General features: G+C 41.2%; 1 long non-coding RNA gene across 13 annotated transcripts in view; it reads left to right on the top strand.

Moving 5' to 3' along the window:
- Positions 1–8,934: 8,934 nt before the first annotated feature.
- The window catches only part of LOC143663041 (uncharacterized), a 286,695-nt gene continuing 282,978 nt past the window's right edge, over positions 8,935–12,651 (top strand). For all 13 annotated transcript variants that reach the window (XR_013165731.1, XR_013165734.1, XR_013165728.1 and 10 more), the window contains exon 1: positions 8,935–9,124. This is a non-coding gene — a long non-coding RNA (uncharacterized LOC143663041). The remainder of the gene's footprint in view (positions 9,125–12,651) is intronic.

The following is a 12,651-nucleotide window of genomic DNA, read 5'->3' as shown; positions in this document are numbered from 1 at the left end:
GTTCACTGAGGAACTTCATCAGAGTTAGCAGCTTGCAGCCTGCCCTACAGACCTTGGACTCTACATTCCCACGGTTTTGCGAGAAACTATTTTTTTTTTTTTTTTTTTTTGCATGGGCAGGCTCTGGGAAATGAACCTGGGTCTCTGGCATGCTAGGCAAGAACTCTGCCACTGAGCTACCATTGCCCATGAGGCACTTTTATAAATTTTATATCTATGGCTAAAATTTCCTGCTGATTCTGTTTCTCTAGGGAACCCTAGCTAATACATTTTGGGAGCCAGGCCTTATTTCTTGCCAGGTTTGATCAAAGATGAGGTCCCCAGGTTTTACCTTAAGAGGGGGTAAATCTGGTTTTGGGGCAGGAAGAAATTAGGCCTCTAGGTCTGGTGGAAGTTATTGTGTGATTCCGAAGGAAGTGAAGTAATTGGCTAGATTATGTATTTCTGGATCCAACACTAAATCCTGGGCTAAAAATGGTCTCCCATACATAGTTTCAAAGGGCTCAGCTGCTTGGGTGGGGGGTGTTCCTTTGGTGCTAAGCACATTCTGAGGGGCGCCAAGGGAAGATTTGGTATCCATGGTGTAAAGATCTCTTGACACAGCATTTCTAATGTTTGTTCCAAGGTTTGGCTATTTCTACCTTACCTGAGTATGGTGGTCTCCAGGCACAATGGAGATGATAAGGGATAGCCATTGTTACCCTTTAGGTTATGTGGCTAACAAAGGCTAGTCCATTATCAGTTTGTGTGCAAACAGGCAACCCAAATCTAAGGATGATTTCTTTAAGTTGCTGCTTAGAGACTACATTAACTATTTCTGTTCAAGTCAGAAACGCTTCTGTCCACCCTGTAAAGGCATCTACAAACACTAGTAGGTATTTCAGTCCTTGACAGGGTAACATATGGGTGAAGTCAACCTGCCAGTCTTCTCCTGTGTGTGTTTTCCAGTGCTGAACTGAAAATGTTAGGGCTGGTGGCTGGACAAGTTTGCTAGAATTTGGATTGTTAATGGTGCACAAAGCACAACTTGGAGTAATCTTTTCATGGTTTTGGCCAAGTTTTTCCCTTGAAGTATTTTTCATGCTAGGGTGGTGAGAGTGTCTCTGCCTAGATGGGTAGCTTGGTGGGGGCCTTGGAGGATTTTCCACTGAAGCTCACTGGGCAGGAACATTTTCCCTTCCTTAGTATACCAACTATTTTCTTCATACATATACACTGATTCCTTTGCTAGCTTTTCTTCTTTCCGGGTGTAAACAGGAGTAGTAGGGGAAAGAGAAAGGTCAGGGACTAAAGCTAGCATGGTGATTGAGTCTTGGGTCTGTTCTGTCATTTCCTTTGGCCACCATAGAGTCATACTTTTTGTGCCCATGTCAGTGTATCACTGCAATTTCCTGGAAGAGCAATGCAGGTTTTTTAGCAGGTTGAGAATTTCCTGTCTGTGCTTGACAGGAGACTTATCATTAGTGAGTAGCCCCCTTTCCTTCCAGATAGGAGAGTAAGCATGCAACAGTAGAAAGGCATACTTAGAGTTAGTATAGAGATCAGTTTTCTTCCCAGCTTCTAATGTTAAACCCAAGTGAAAGCTATGAGTTCTACCTTTTCGGTCCCAGGGGTTATAGGCTTTGCTTCTATGAAATGTCTCATGCAGAGAGACCTAGAATATCTCACCTTTCTAACTTCTTTTTTCACAAAACTGCTCCCATCCATAAGCCATTCCATCTCTCGGTTATTTAGGAGCTGGTCCCATAATTCTGTCCTGCAAGAATAATTCTGAGCTAGTGTCTCTGTGCATGAGTGCTTGAGATTTGCACTTTCCTGATCTGGACTTAAAGGCAGCAAAATAGCCAGGTTCAAGGTGGTACTGACTTAGATTTGTACCTCTCACATGTCTAAGAGTTGGGCCTGATATTTTAGGAGTCTATTGCTTGAAAGCCATGATGTTCTCTTGCTTCCAGAATGTCTCTTACTTGGTGGGGGGCATAAACTGTTAGATTTGTCCCTGTGTCAGCTTGGTGGCTTACAAGTGTCCCTGTAAATAAGCCAGTGGCCTATACTGCACCAAGGCAGGGTGGCCATCCTTGGACTGTGGTATCTAATGGCTTTGAGAAGTTTGCCACAGGTTGAGGAATGCTTCCAAGCCTTTTAACTGAGACTCCTAATGCTACACTTTACTTTTCAGTCACATATATATGAAAGAATTTTACAGGTCCAGGGCAGCTGGCTGGTTAGGGCACCCTCGAGGACAATGAAGGCAGTAGCCTGCTTTGTTTCCACTCCAAGGGGGCACTATTCAGCCTCCTGACAGCTTTATACAGAGGCTGGGCAATTTCTTCAAATTGGAGTATCCAGATTCTGCAACACCCTGCCATCCCCAGGAAAGATCTTAATTGTGTTTTTGTCTTAGGGGTTGGCAGTGAGAGTATAGCTTGGAGTCTCTTAGACGACAAGGACCACTCCCTTGCAGTAAGGAGAAACCCAAGGTAAAGAACTTTTTGTTAGGCAACTTGAGCTTTAGAAGGTGAAACCCAATATCTTCTTTTGGCCAGGAAATTAAGGGTGGCAATGGTGTCTGTGAGGAAGGCTTCCCTAGTAGTAATTGAGTATTAATAAGATATCCACATACTGAAGAAGGGAGCTAGATTCTAAATGCAGAAAGGTTAGGTCCTGTGCTAGTAGGTTTGCAAAGAGGTGAGGACTGTCCCTAAACCCTTGAGGTAAGGACTGAAGGTGAGCTGGGTTGGGATAGTGTCCCCCAGTTCCTGACACTCAAAGGCAAATGAAAACTGGGAATCTGGGTGTAAAGGTATGCAGAAGAAAGCATCCTTTAAATAAAGAACTGAATACCAATGTTGGAGCTCAGGATTTTATTGAGGAAGGTTCAAGGATTAAGTATGACAGGGTAGAAGAAAATGACAAATTGGTTTATGGCCGTAGGGTCTTAAGGATCTAACCTGTAGGTGCCATTTGGCTTTTTAATGGGCAGGATAAAGGTATTTCAAGAGGACCTGCAGGGAATGAGAAGTCCTGCCTTTAAAAGATTTTGGATGAGAATTGGATACTTTTAATGACCTCCTACTTAAAGGGGTACTTTTTTTTCTGGGAAATGGTAAATCCTTTCTGTACTTCATTACAATAGAAGGGATGTCGATTACCTTCCCAGGCAGTTGTGTTGCCCAGACTTTGTGATCAACTTACCTTTTTAACTCTGAGCGGAGGAAATCTAGAGTCTTTTGGGTTCCAGTTTATACCCTACTTAAGGACACAATATTCTCAGCAGAGCTTTCAGATTCTTATTTTGGCATCCAGTCTATTATTTGGATTTGAACACCTAATACTTTTAGTATCTCCTTTCCCAGCAGCTGACTGAGACACTCTGGTATTGTTAAAAATTGATGACTTAGATGAATACTACCAATTCAGCAAGGGAGCAGAGGGGTAAAGGCTCAAGCCCAAGATTTCCCATCTACTCCAATTATGGGGTAGGTCTTTGAGGAGAAAGGGCCAGAGTGAGAAGTCAAGACAGAATATGTGGCTCTCATATCAATTAAAAAATGAATGGTCTTACTTGCCACATCAAGGGTCACTTGGGGCTTGTCGAGATTGATATTCTTCAGTGAGGTCCGGAGAGCCACTGCCCCCAGGTCCCTTCAGCTCAGTTCAGGGGCAGTCAACAGGACCTTTGGAGAGGACTTCCTCCCACTTGGGGGCTCAATGCACTCTTGAGCCTAGTGTCCAGCCTTACTGCATCATGGACAGGGTCCATGGGGCTCTCTCCATCTTCAGGGCTTTCTGTTCTTGGGGACATTCTCACCTCCAATGCCTCAACTCTTCATATTGGTGACAGAGTCCAGGTGGCTTCTACTCAGAGTAGACTTGAGGTAGCCGTTTACTGTTTACAGCTAAAGCTATGAGCCTTGATATATTCTGGTCTTTCCTTGCTCTTTCCTCCTCTGCAGTCCTGTCTTGGTTATTAAAGACAGGAAAAAACAGTACTCATGAGGTCATTCATAGGCGTTTGGGGTCCTGAGAACATCTTTTGCAGTTTCTCCCTTATGTCAGAGGCTGTATGCCCTATAAAGTGGGTCTTAGTATGATTTGTCCCACCTCAGAATCTGGGTCTACATTGGTATACTTTTTCATGGCTTCCACTAGTTTGCCCTGAACAGGGAGTGGGATTCTCCTTGACTGCTCTATAGAATGTTGTAATTTGCAGGCTTGATAATACGTTTTTCATACCCTCTATTAAGCAAGTAACTATGTGGCTCCTTGCATCAAGATTTCATTGTCCTGTTTGATAGTTCCAGTCAGGATTTGTGTTTGGGACTGCTGTGGTCCCCTCCCTATATCATGCTGACTGTTGCCAGGGCAGCTTGTCTGTGTGTCCTTGGGCCTCTGCCCAGGTCTTCCATTTCTCCCCAGGAGTGCAGTAGCAGGAACCAATGACTTGGATGTCTCCCCAGTTGAACTCACCAGAAACTGATAGACTAGGTTTTTTAATTCCACCAGAAAGTTAGAGGAATCCTTAGAAAACTTTCCTAATTATTTCTTACACTGTGCTAAGTCAGTCATAGAGAAAGGGACATGTACCTTTATAGTTTCTGCATCCTAACTGGCAACTTCTTGGAGAGAAGCACATTCTATTTCCTTTTGAACTTTTCTCTGGAGTTCAGAAGGGGGCTCCACTGTGGGTATGCCCTGCTGGGCTTAAATAAGGGGTTAACTCAGTGGGCACAGGGGGCCCATGCCTTTTCCTAAAAGGAAGGGAATCCAAAGAGGTTTCTGCTTTCAAGGGCCCAGGGTCCAGGTCTGGTGACGGATCCCTCCTTGTAGGTCTGGCTACTAATGGATCATCTAATACATCCAGTTCTTTCCCTGTTTTACTCCAGAAGGACTCATCTTTTAACTCTTCCTGCAGATAACAAACATTAAAAATCTTCTTTATGGCCTTGTTCTGATACAGAGCCAAGAAAAGCTGGACATATGTAATTTCAGACCACTTCCCTTCTCTTTTGCGAAAAAAGATCTAATTGAAGAATGGCATTAAATTCAAAAGTGCCATTTTGAGGCTATTGCTCTCTATATTCTAACTTATACTGGAGCTAAGCAGCAATACAATAAAAGATAAGCTTCTTCCTTTGCAGCTCAGTAGATGGAGGTTATTTCAATTTTTCAAGATGCAACCAAGAGGATTGTTAGTTGGGATGCTGAATGCACTCCCATACTCTGAAAGAAGATATAGAGATACTAACTCACTGAGCCTCAGCATCCCATGTGCCCTTCAGCTGAGGGAACACCCTGTAACACTTTTTTTCACACTTAGGCATCCCTGGGGGAAAAACCTGAGACTCAGGAGATGGGTGGTTTAGGGGTACCACCTAACTCCCAAGTCATACTCAGAGGGCTGATGAGCCAGACTTCTCACTCTGGTGGGTCTTAGCGGAACCTCTGCTCTTCTTCCAACCATGGGAGCAAAAAATCTTTTGGTAAGCCTTGTATGTGACCCAATCTAAAATCCACCATAAGCAGAAGACTTGAGGAGATGGAGGTCCCTCTTGGTTAAGCTTAAGATTTGTCTTTTCCTTTTGGAAGAGAAGTTTGATGTTTTTGAGAGAATATGGATCTTATAAGATTCATACAAAGGCCATATGCAAAAAAGAAGATGAGCTAGAATATTCTGAAGAATTTCTTTTAGGGAAAGAGAGTGGAATGGGGGGAGGGTAAGGACAGGAATGACTATCTCATGAAAGACAATAAGAATGGTCACCTTGGAAATCCACAACCTCTGCACCACAGGAAGTCTTCCCATGAAAAATCTTAATGAAAACCCAACAGAGTCTACATAAAGGGTGAAGAACAGTGAGAAGATGAAGGAACATACACCTATATTTAGCAGTCAGAAATGAAGGGAGGAGAGAGGAGCAGAAAGAAGAGAGAAAGTGCCCAAAGTGTGGAAGGTAGGGGAAGGACCTAGGTGGGGAATTCTTGGGGAGCAGCCCACCCAGTTGGGAGGAAAACAGAGACTAAATAGAGTGACAGAAATAAGGGCAATGCCAAGGAAAAGGTAGAAACAGAGAAAGGGCCAAGTGGAGAGACAAGAATTGGTATCAAAGGGCATGACTTATGAAGCACAGATTCTGTTGACTGGTTCTTTATGTGGTAAACAGCACTCCTGACTGGCTCACCAAAAAGATGTTACGAGAGCTCTGCTGACCCCAGACCTGAACCATACTCCAGGCTCAGACTCTCACCATGAGAAATAATTCAAGGATGAGAAAACAAGTAGCAGTAAGCATTGAAGGTTAGTAAATGCTAGAGAAATTAATGTGGGCATGCTCAAGAAAAAGATGCACCCTGAATAACATGGGTTTAGCTTGTTTTGTAGGGAGGTTCTGCTAACAGTGTTTTTCCATTTCAACACTGAACGCCAGGTGTTTTCTTTATTTCAAGGAAAGATAACTACCAGTGCTTGTGGTCTCCTGTCACATACTAAAAGTTTGATCTGGGCACATAATTTAACAATCTGTATGACCTCAGGCTTTCTGTTATAATTAAGAGTTCATTTTGGGCCCATGATTTTACAAGCTTTATGGTTTGGGGCTTGGGGAAAGTTTTTGCTTGAGGGGGTTCGCAGTTGTGCATTAATTTCTTTGGAGCTGGATAGGAAACCAGGGACCACAGCCTCCATGCCCTATTCTAACCTGCCTCAATGGCAATGGTAGTTACATGACTGTACATATTCGTTGAAGCTCATCTAATTTTACACTTCATAGGGTTGCATTTTTTATGTTTAAAGTATACCTAAAACTAATTAAAATAGTATTTTTATGGTTCAGTTAACTGTCTCCTCTACTATAATCTAGCTTGTAGGCTTCTTGAGGGCAATGTTTAGAATCAATTTGTTTGGCACATAGTAGGCTCTCTATAAATATTTTTGAATGAATGTATGTTCCATGATTCTGAAAATAGCTTTGAACTAAAATATTTCTATGATAGAACCTATTATTTATCATTTATTATCTGTACCGACATATAATATACTTACTGCTGCTAAGCCTTGGTGCTCTCATCTATAATGTTGAGATTAAAAATAGACTTTCCTTTATAGAATTATTATGAAAATGAAATGATACACTGGAGTAATATGCTTATAACACTGTCTAGCATATGGTGAATGCAAAATAAATCATGGGAATTTGTTATTATTATTTTATATGATGTGTCATCTCAATTTCCTATTACTGTTAATCATATCTTGCATTATTATCAAATGTTTCTTAAGGTCAGGGACTGCTCATATTTATTTTTGCATCCCTCTTACTGCCTGAAGGTCCTAGCAGACAATGAATGGTCACTGAATGTTTGTTGGATATTGCTTGATTCTTTAAGGTTCAGGAATCATCTTTCTTCATGCCTTGAAATAGTGACCCAGGCTATCATACTCTCTCTAGACTGTTATCCACCTACCCACCATACACACACACACACACACACACACACACACACACACACACACACACACCACTGTATACTTCACTACTGATTGCTGAGAATTAAGTAATCATTCCACAATAAAAACATCTTGACTTTCCAAATGAGACTAGATTCCCCAGTTATATGCTTTCAAAATACCCTGTAGTTTCTCTTTGCAGCACTCATTAAAATTTGTGGTGATCTACTGTGTCTTTATTTGGGTAGCCTTGGCTTCACTCACTATAAGCTCCAGGAAGTCTGGGCCCATGGCTGGGCCCATTGTATTTCTAACACCTGACATCCAGTTAACAGTTCTTCATAAAAGAAGGGAGAAGGAAGAGAGGAAGACAATTAGGTGAAGTTGCAGACAGGGAAGTTTATTATTATTTTTTGAGAGGCTGATTTTTAATTTTATTTTTATTTATTTTGTTTAAATTCCAGGCCTGAGCTAAACATTAGATAGTCTAGCAGTAAGTACCAGGTGGAAAGAGATCAAGAGTCAGCTGGTCCAATAAAAGAAAAAGAAATCAGAGAGGCTTTCTTACGGAATTACCAGCTTCAAAACCAAATATCTTTAAACAGTGGCTGACTTGAGAGTTGGTACCTTGTAAGGACTGCTATTTCCTTTTTCTTGAATTAGTGGAGGCCCCAGTTGCTGACGGATATCAGCCCAAACTCCTCAGGTGGGTGTTTAAGACCTCTCTGACATATTCCAAATGCACTTCTCTTGCTTTAGTTCTTAGTGTTCTCCTTTATACGTCCTTTCCTCTTTCCATAGAGGACTTACTGTCATTTTTTTTTTTTTTACTATTCATGCTTATGCATCTCTTTTTCATCTGTCCAATTTCTGAGTATAAGCAACCATTTTTGGAGCAAATATTCTGAATTTTAGGTGCTATAATTTTAGCCTTTCTCACTACTTATGGAGTCCATCTCAAAGACTAGTTTAGAATCTACTAAGATGTCTGATACATAGTAGGGTTCAAAAATGTTAGTTGAAGTATATGTGCAATAACACATCTTGATTATCTCTTATAGTTCATATGACATCATAAGATTTTTAAAAATTTTGTTTCTTTCCTGTTATCTTTACTCTATAATTGTCCATGTATAAGTATAATGCCTATACTGATGTCTTCACAGTATCATAACTGTTAGGTTTTAAATGGTAGCCAACTGAAAAATCAGAGAAACTGAGTCCAAGTTTAAAAAAGTTTATTGTCCCAGGACAAGGTTCCCGGGAAGTCGCGCCCCCCCCTAGGAGCGGTGGGGCTAGATATAGGCTGGCTAGTGGGGGTGCTGATGATGTCTACAGGGCCTTCTGTGGTAGGTTAGGAGTTTCGCGCTTTAGGCCGGGGGGCATAGCTAGGGGCCATGCGCTGGGGTCCTTTGTTTGTCACGACAGGTCCTGATTGGCTGAGTTTGAGCAGCTGTATGCCCGAATGTTCACGGGTTTTAGTTCGGGTGTGGGCCTTCCAGCCAGAGGTTACCAGGCCAGGCCTTACAGTAATCATGTTATATTTATGAACACATACTAGACAATGTGGGCAGTTGTGAAGAGACAGTCATTTCCTTTAAGGAAATTTCAGTCCAGTTGATGGGCTGATCCAATACGCAGGAAATTACAGAACAGTGTGAACAGTCCTACACTAAGGTAAGCTCAGAGTATTGAGGCAATGCTTCTGAAAACAAATGGAGGGTCAAGGAAGGTTTCCTTGACAATGAAGGTGTGGTGTCTGTTTCCTAATACCTTTGATCTTTCTTGAAGCAACTCTTGTTCTTAAGGAAAATGTGTCAAATGATTCTTATAGGGTATAAAGAATTAAGCATTAACATGTGCCAAGTACTATGTAGGGAGCTATTTATCACTATTACAACTATTTGAAGTAAAGAGTATCATTATGCCCATTTTACCCAAATGATAATAGAGGTTAAGAGAGATTAACTGGCTTTTCAGAGGACACACATCTGGTGAGAAGTAGGCCTGGAGTGTGGATATAGTTCTTTCTGGTTTGCAATCTGTGCTTTCTCCTACTAAAGCTGAACCCCAAACTCCTACCTATGGAAACAAAAAACTTCAAAAATTGGCCTCTAATAATCATTCTTAAGTCTTTTGGTGTAATAGTGTGAAAATAGTGATGCTAAAAATAATGTCCATGTCCACTGAAGATGCCTGCTTTCACCTCTTGCAAACCTTGTTTGTGGCGTCCCATTTTACAGATGAGGCAAATCTCAGAAAGATGAAGCAGTCTGTCCAAGATAACAAACCAGAAAAGGAAAGCAATGGAAGCTTTTTATCTCTGTCTAGTGCTCATTCCTTTATGTGGCAGAACTTCAAAATTCAGTAATTTATATTCAAATTATACTTTCTCACTATTTTTTCCACTGGCACAACAAAATGTCTTTTAACTTCATAAAAGATCAAACACAACACGGCTGAGCAGTATTCTTTCCTTACTCAGCTTGCTGGAAATATTTTCTGGAAGGTTGCTAGTTCAACATACAATTTTAGAACTCTTGAAAAATAGGTGTGGATAATAGGTCAGGTTATTTTTTTCCATGAACCTAAGTTGGTATACAATGACTGATTAATAACCTAAAGAATGAAAATGTCAGGTCTATCACCTAAGTATTAGCAACAGTCTTCAATTTGTTTTGGATAAGGATCAACAGTCGCACACAAGGCAGAGGAAAGGAACCTTTAACACTGAAAATCTTTGGTAAATATCAAGATCTATTGAAACAAGACAGTCAGAAACACAGACAGGCTAATTAATAATCCATTACTTAAATAACACTTGCTTATTTTAATTATTGGGAACTTTAATTAAGCCTCTTCCACTGTCAAGAACACAAGTATGTTTCTCAGGTAATGGTTTGTGGTTGACATTCTAGGAAGCCTTAGTACGTGCATGTGGGGATGACTCAGGGCTCAGTAATGGAGGAGAATAGGGCCTGACATGAAACATACCTATAGTGAAGAGCAGGTATTGTTTAAATAACACTATTGCTAAAATGAAATCTGTTCATCTCCTCTTCTGCTTAAAATCTCTTACTCTCCTGCTAGTGTTTTCAGAGAAGTTTTCAAACTTCTTATTTTTACCACCTAGGTTATTCATGTCAGGGTTCTTCCTACCTCTATAGATGTATCTTTTCCACTCTTCCCTTATGCCTCTTTATTATTTAGCTATTTGAAATTCCCTTGGTTCTTAGAAATCCCATGTCCTCACTTGCCTTTGGGATTTTGCCTATGTGAATCCTTTTGTCTGAAAAACTCTTCTTCCTTTCTTGCCTAGAAACTCTTACTCACTATTCAAGGTCTGGTTCCAACGTCACCCACCTGGGAAACATCCTCTAACCGCCTACTCCCATCTCTGCCATATCCAGCTTTCATTCTTGGGCTGCCAATGGCCATTCTTCCAAGTGTCAAAGCCCTCTGTGTTTACTACTGTTCATCTGTATCTAGAAGAACAACCCCTTCTCTAGCTTGGACAGATGAATTCTTACATAGCTTCTCATCTGTTTTTAGAGATCACAGGAAGTCATCCTACCAAAGATGTGACCAAGATAAAAGGGTAGGCAATAAAGTGAAGTAATTTCAAATCTTCTACTGACCTCTTGATAGTTAAAGGGAGGTCAATGGGAGTGGATTGTCTGTGCCATGTCCTGTGGGGACACAGGGCATAGGCTGAAGGGAAATGACTATTGCTTCTCATAATCTTGTAAGATGTTATAACCAATGTAGGCAAGAGCAGCTGTACTGAAATCATTGCTTTTCGGTAAAGATCCCTATTACTTAACATGGTTTTAGATTGCGTGGTGATTGAAGCTGTATGTACCCCAGAAAGTTATGTTCTTAAATCTAATCCATTGCCATGGGTGTGAACCCATTGTAGGACCTTTTGATGAGGTTATTCCAGTTATGGTGTGGCCCACCTCAATCAGGATGGGTTTTAATCTTATTACTGCAGTCCTTTACAAGAGAATGAAAGTCTGAGAAAGAGAAAGGCATGGAAGCAAGAAGCTGAAATCAATGAAACCTGGAAGTGAACAGAGAGATGAGCAGACACTTTTGTGTGGCAGAGGAACCAAGAGTCACTGGCAGCCAGTCTTTGGGAAGAAAGCATCACCCTGATGATGTCTTAATTTGGACATTTTCCAGCCTCAAAACTGTGTGCAAGTAAATCCCACAGTTGAACCCAAGCCATTTCATGATATTGCTTTAAGCAGCCTAGGAAACTAAAGCAGACTGCACTGTGTTTAAAACTTGATTTTATCTCTGGAATGTGTGTGTGTTTATCAGTTTATTTTTAACTAATATCTAATCATTCAATGATTAAGGAGAGTGATGGTGTATTTCTGCACCCCAGGTGGGAAAAGAGAGTTGAAAGTGGCTGAACTGTCATGTTGAATGTAGGAAGTCAGAGTCCTCCTTGTACTCTCTTGCTAAAGCCTTGGACTAAATGACTCAGGCTTTGGGAAAAATACTGCAGCACTATGGCTGTGTGCCATGGTACCAGAGAGTAGAGGAAAGGTGGTCAGGCATTGGTAAGACATGGATTCTAAGTTCTAGACCCAGCCTTGTGGATAAGGGATAGGGATTGTTCTAGTTTGCTAACTGCCAGAATGCAATACACAAGAAACAGATAGCTTTTAAAAGGAGAATTTAATAAGTTGCTAGCTTATAGTTTTAAGGCCAAGAAACTGTCCCAATTAAAACAAGTCTATAGCAATGTCCAATCAAAGGCATCCAAGGAAAGATACCTTGGTTCAAGGAGGCTGATGAAGTTCAGGGTTTCTCTCTCAAGTGAGAAGGCACATGGTGGACACAGTCAGGGCTTCTCTCTCAGCTGGAAAGGCACATGGCAAATATGGTATCATCTGCTAGCTTTCTATACTGGCTTCTGATTTCATGAAGCTCCCCGGGAGGCATTTTCCTTCTTCATCTCCAAAGGTCGCTGGCTCATAGACTCTTTGCTTCATGGTCCTGCAGCATTCTCTGCTCTCCCTGAATCTCGTTCATTCTCCAAAATGTTTCCTCTTTTATAAGGCTCCAGAAACTAATCAAGACCCACCCAAATGGGTCTAATCCAGCTTAACAATCACTCTTGATTAAATCACATCTCCAGGGAGAACCTCTTATTACAATTTCAAACATACAGTATTGAATAGGGATTATTC

Source organism: Tamandua tetradactyla, chromosome 19 (assembly GCF_023851605.1).
Source record: "Tamandua tetradactyla isolate mTamTet1 chromosome 19, mTamTet1.pri, whole genome shotgun sequence".
NCBI lineage: Eukaryota > Metazoa > Chordata > Mammalia > Pilosa > Myrmecophagidae > Tamandua > Tamandua tetradactyla.
This window is presented reverse-complemented; position numbering and strand designations above follow the sequence as displayed.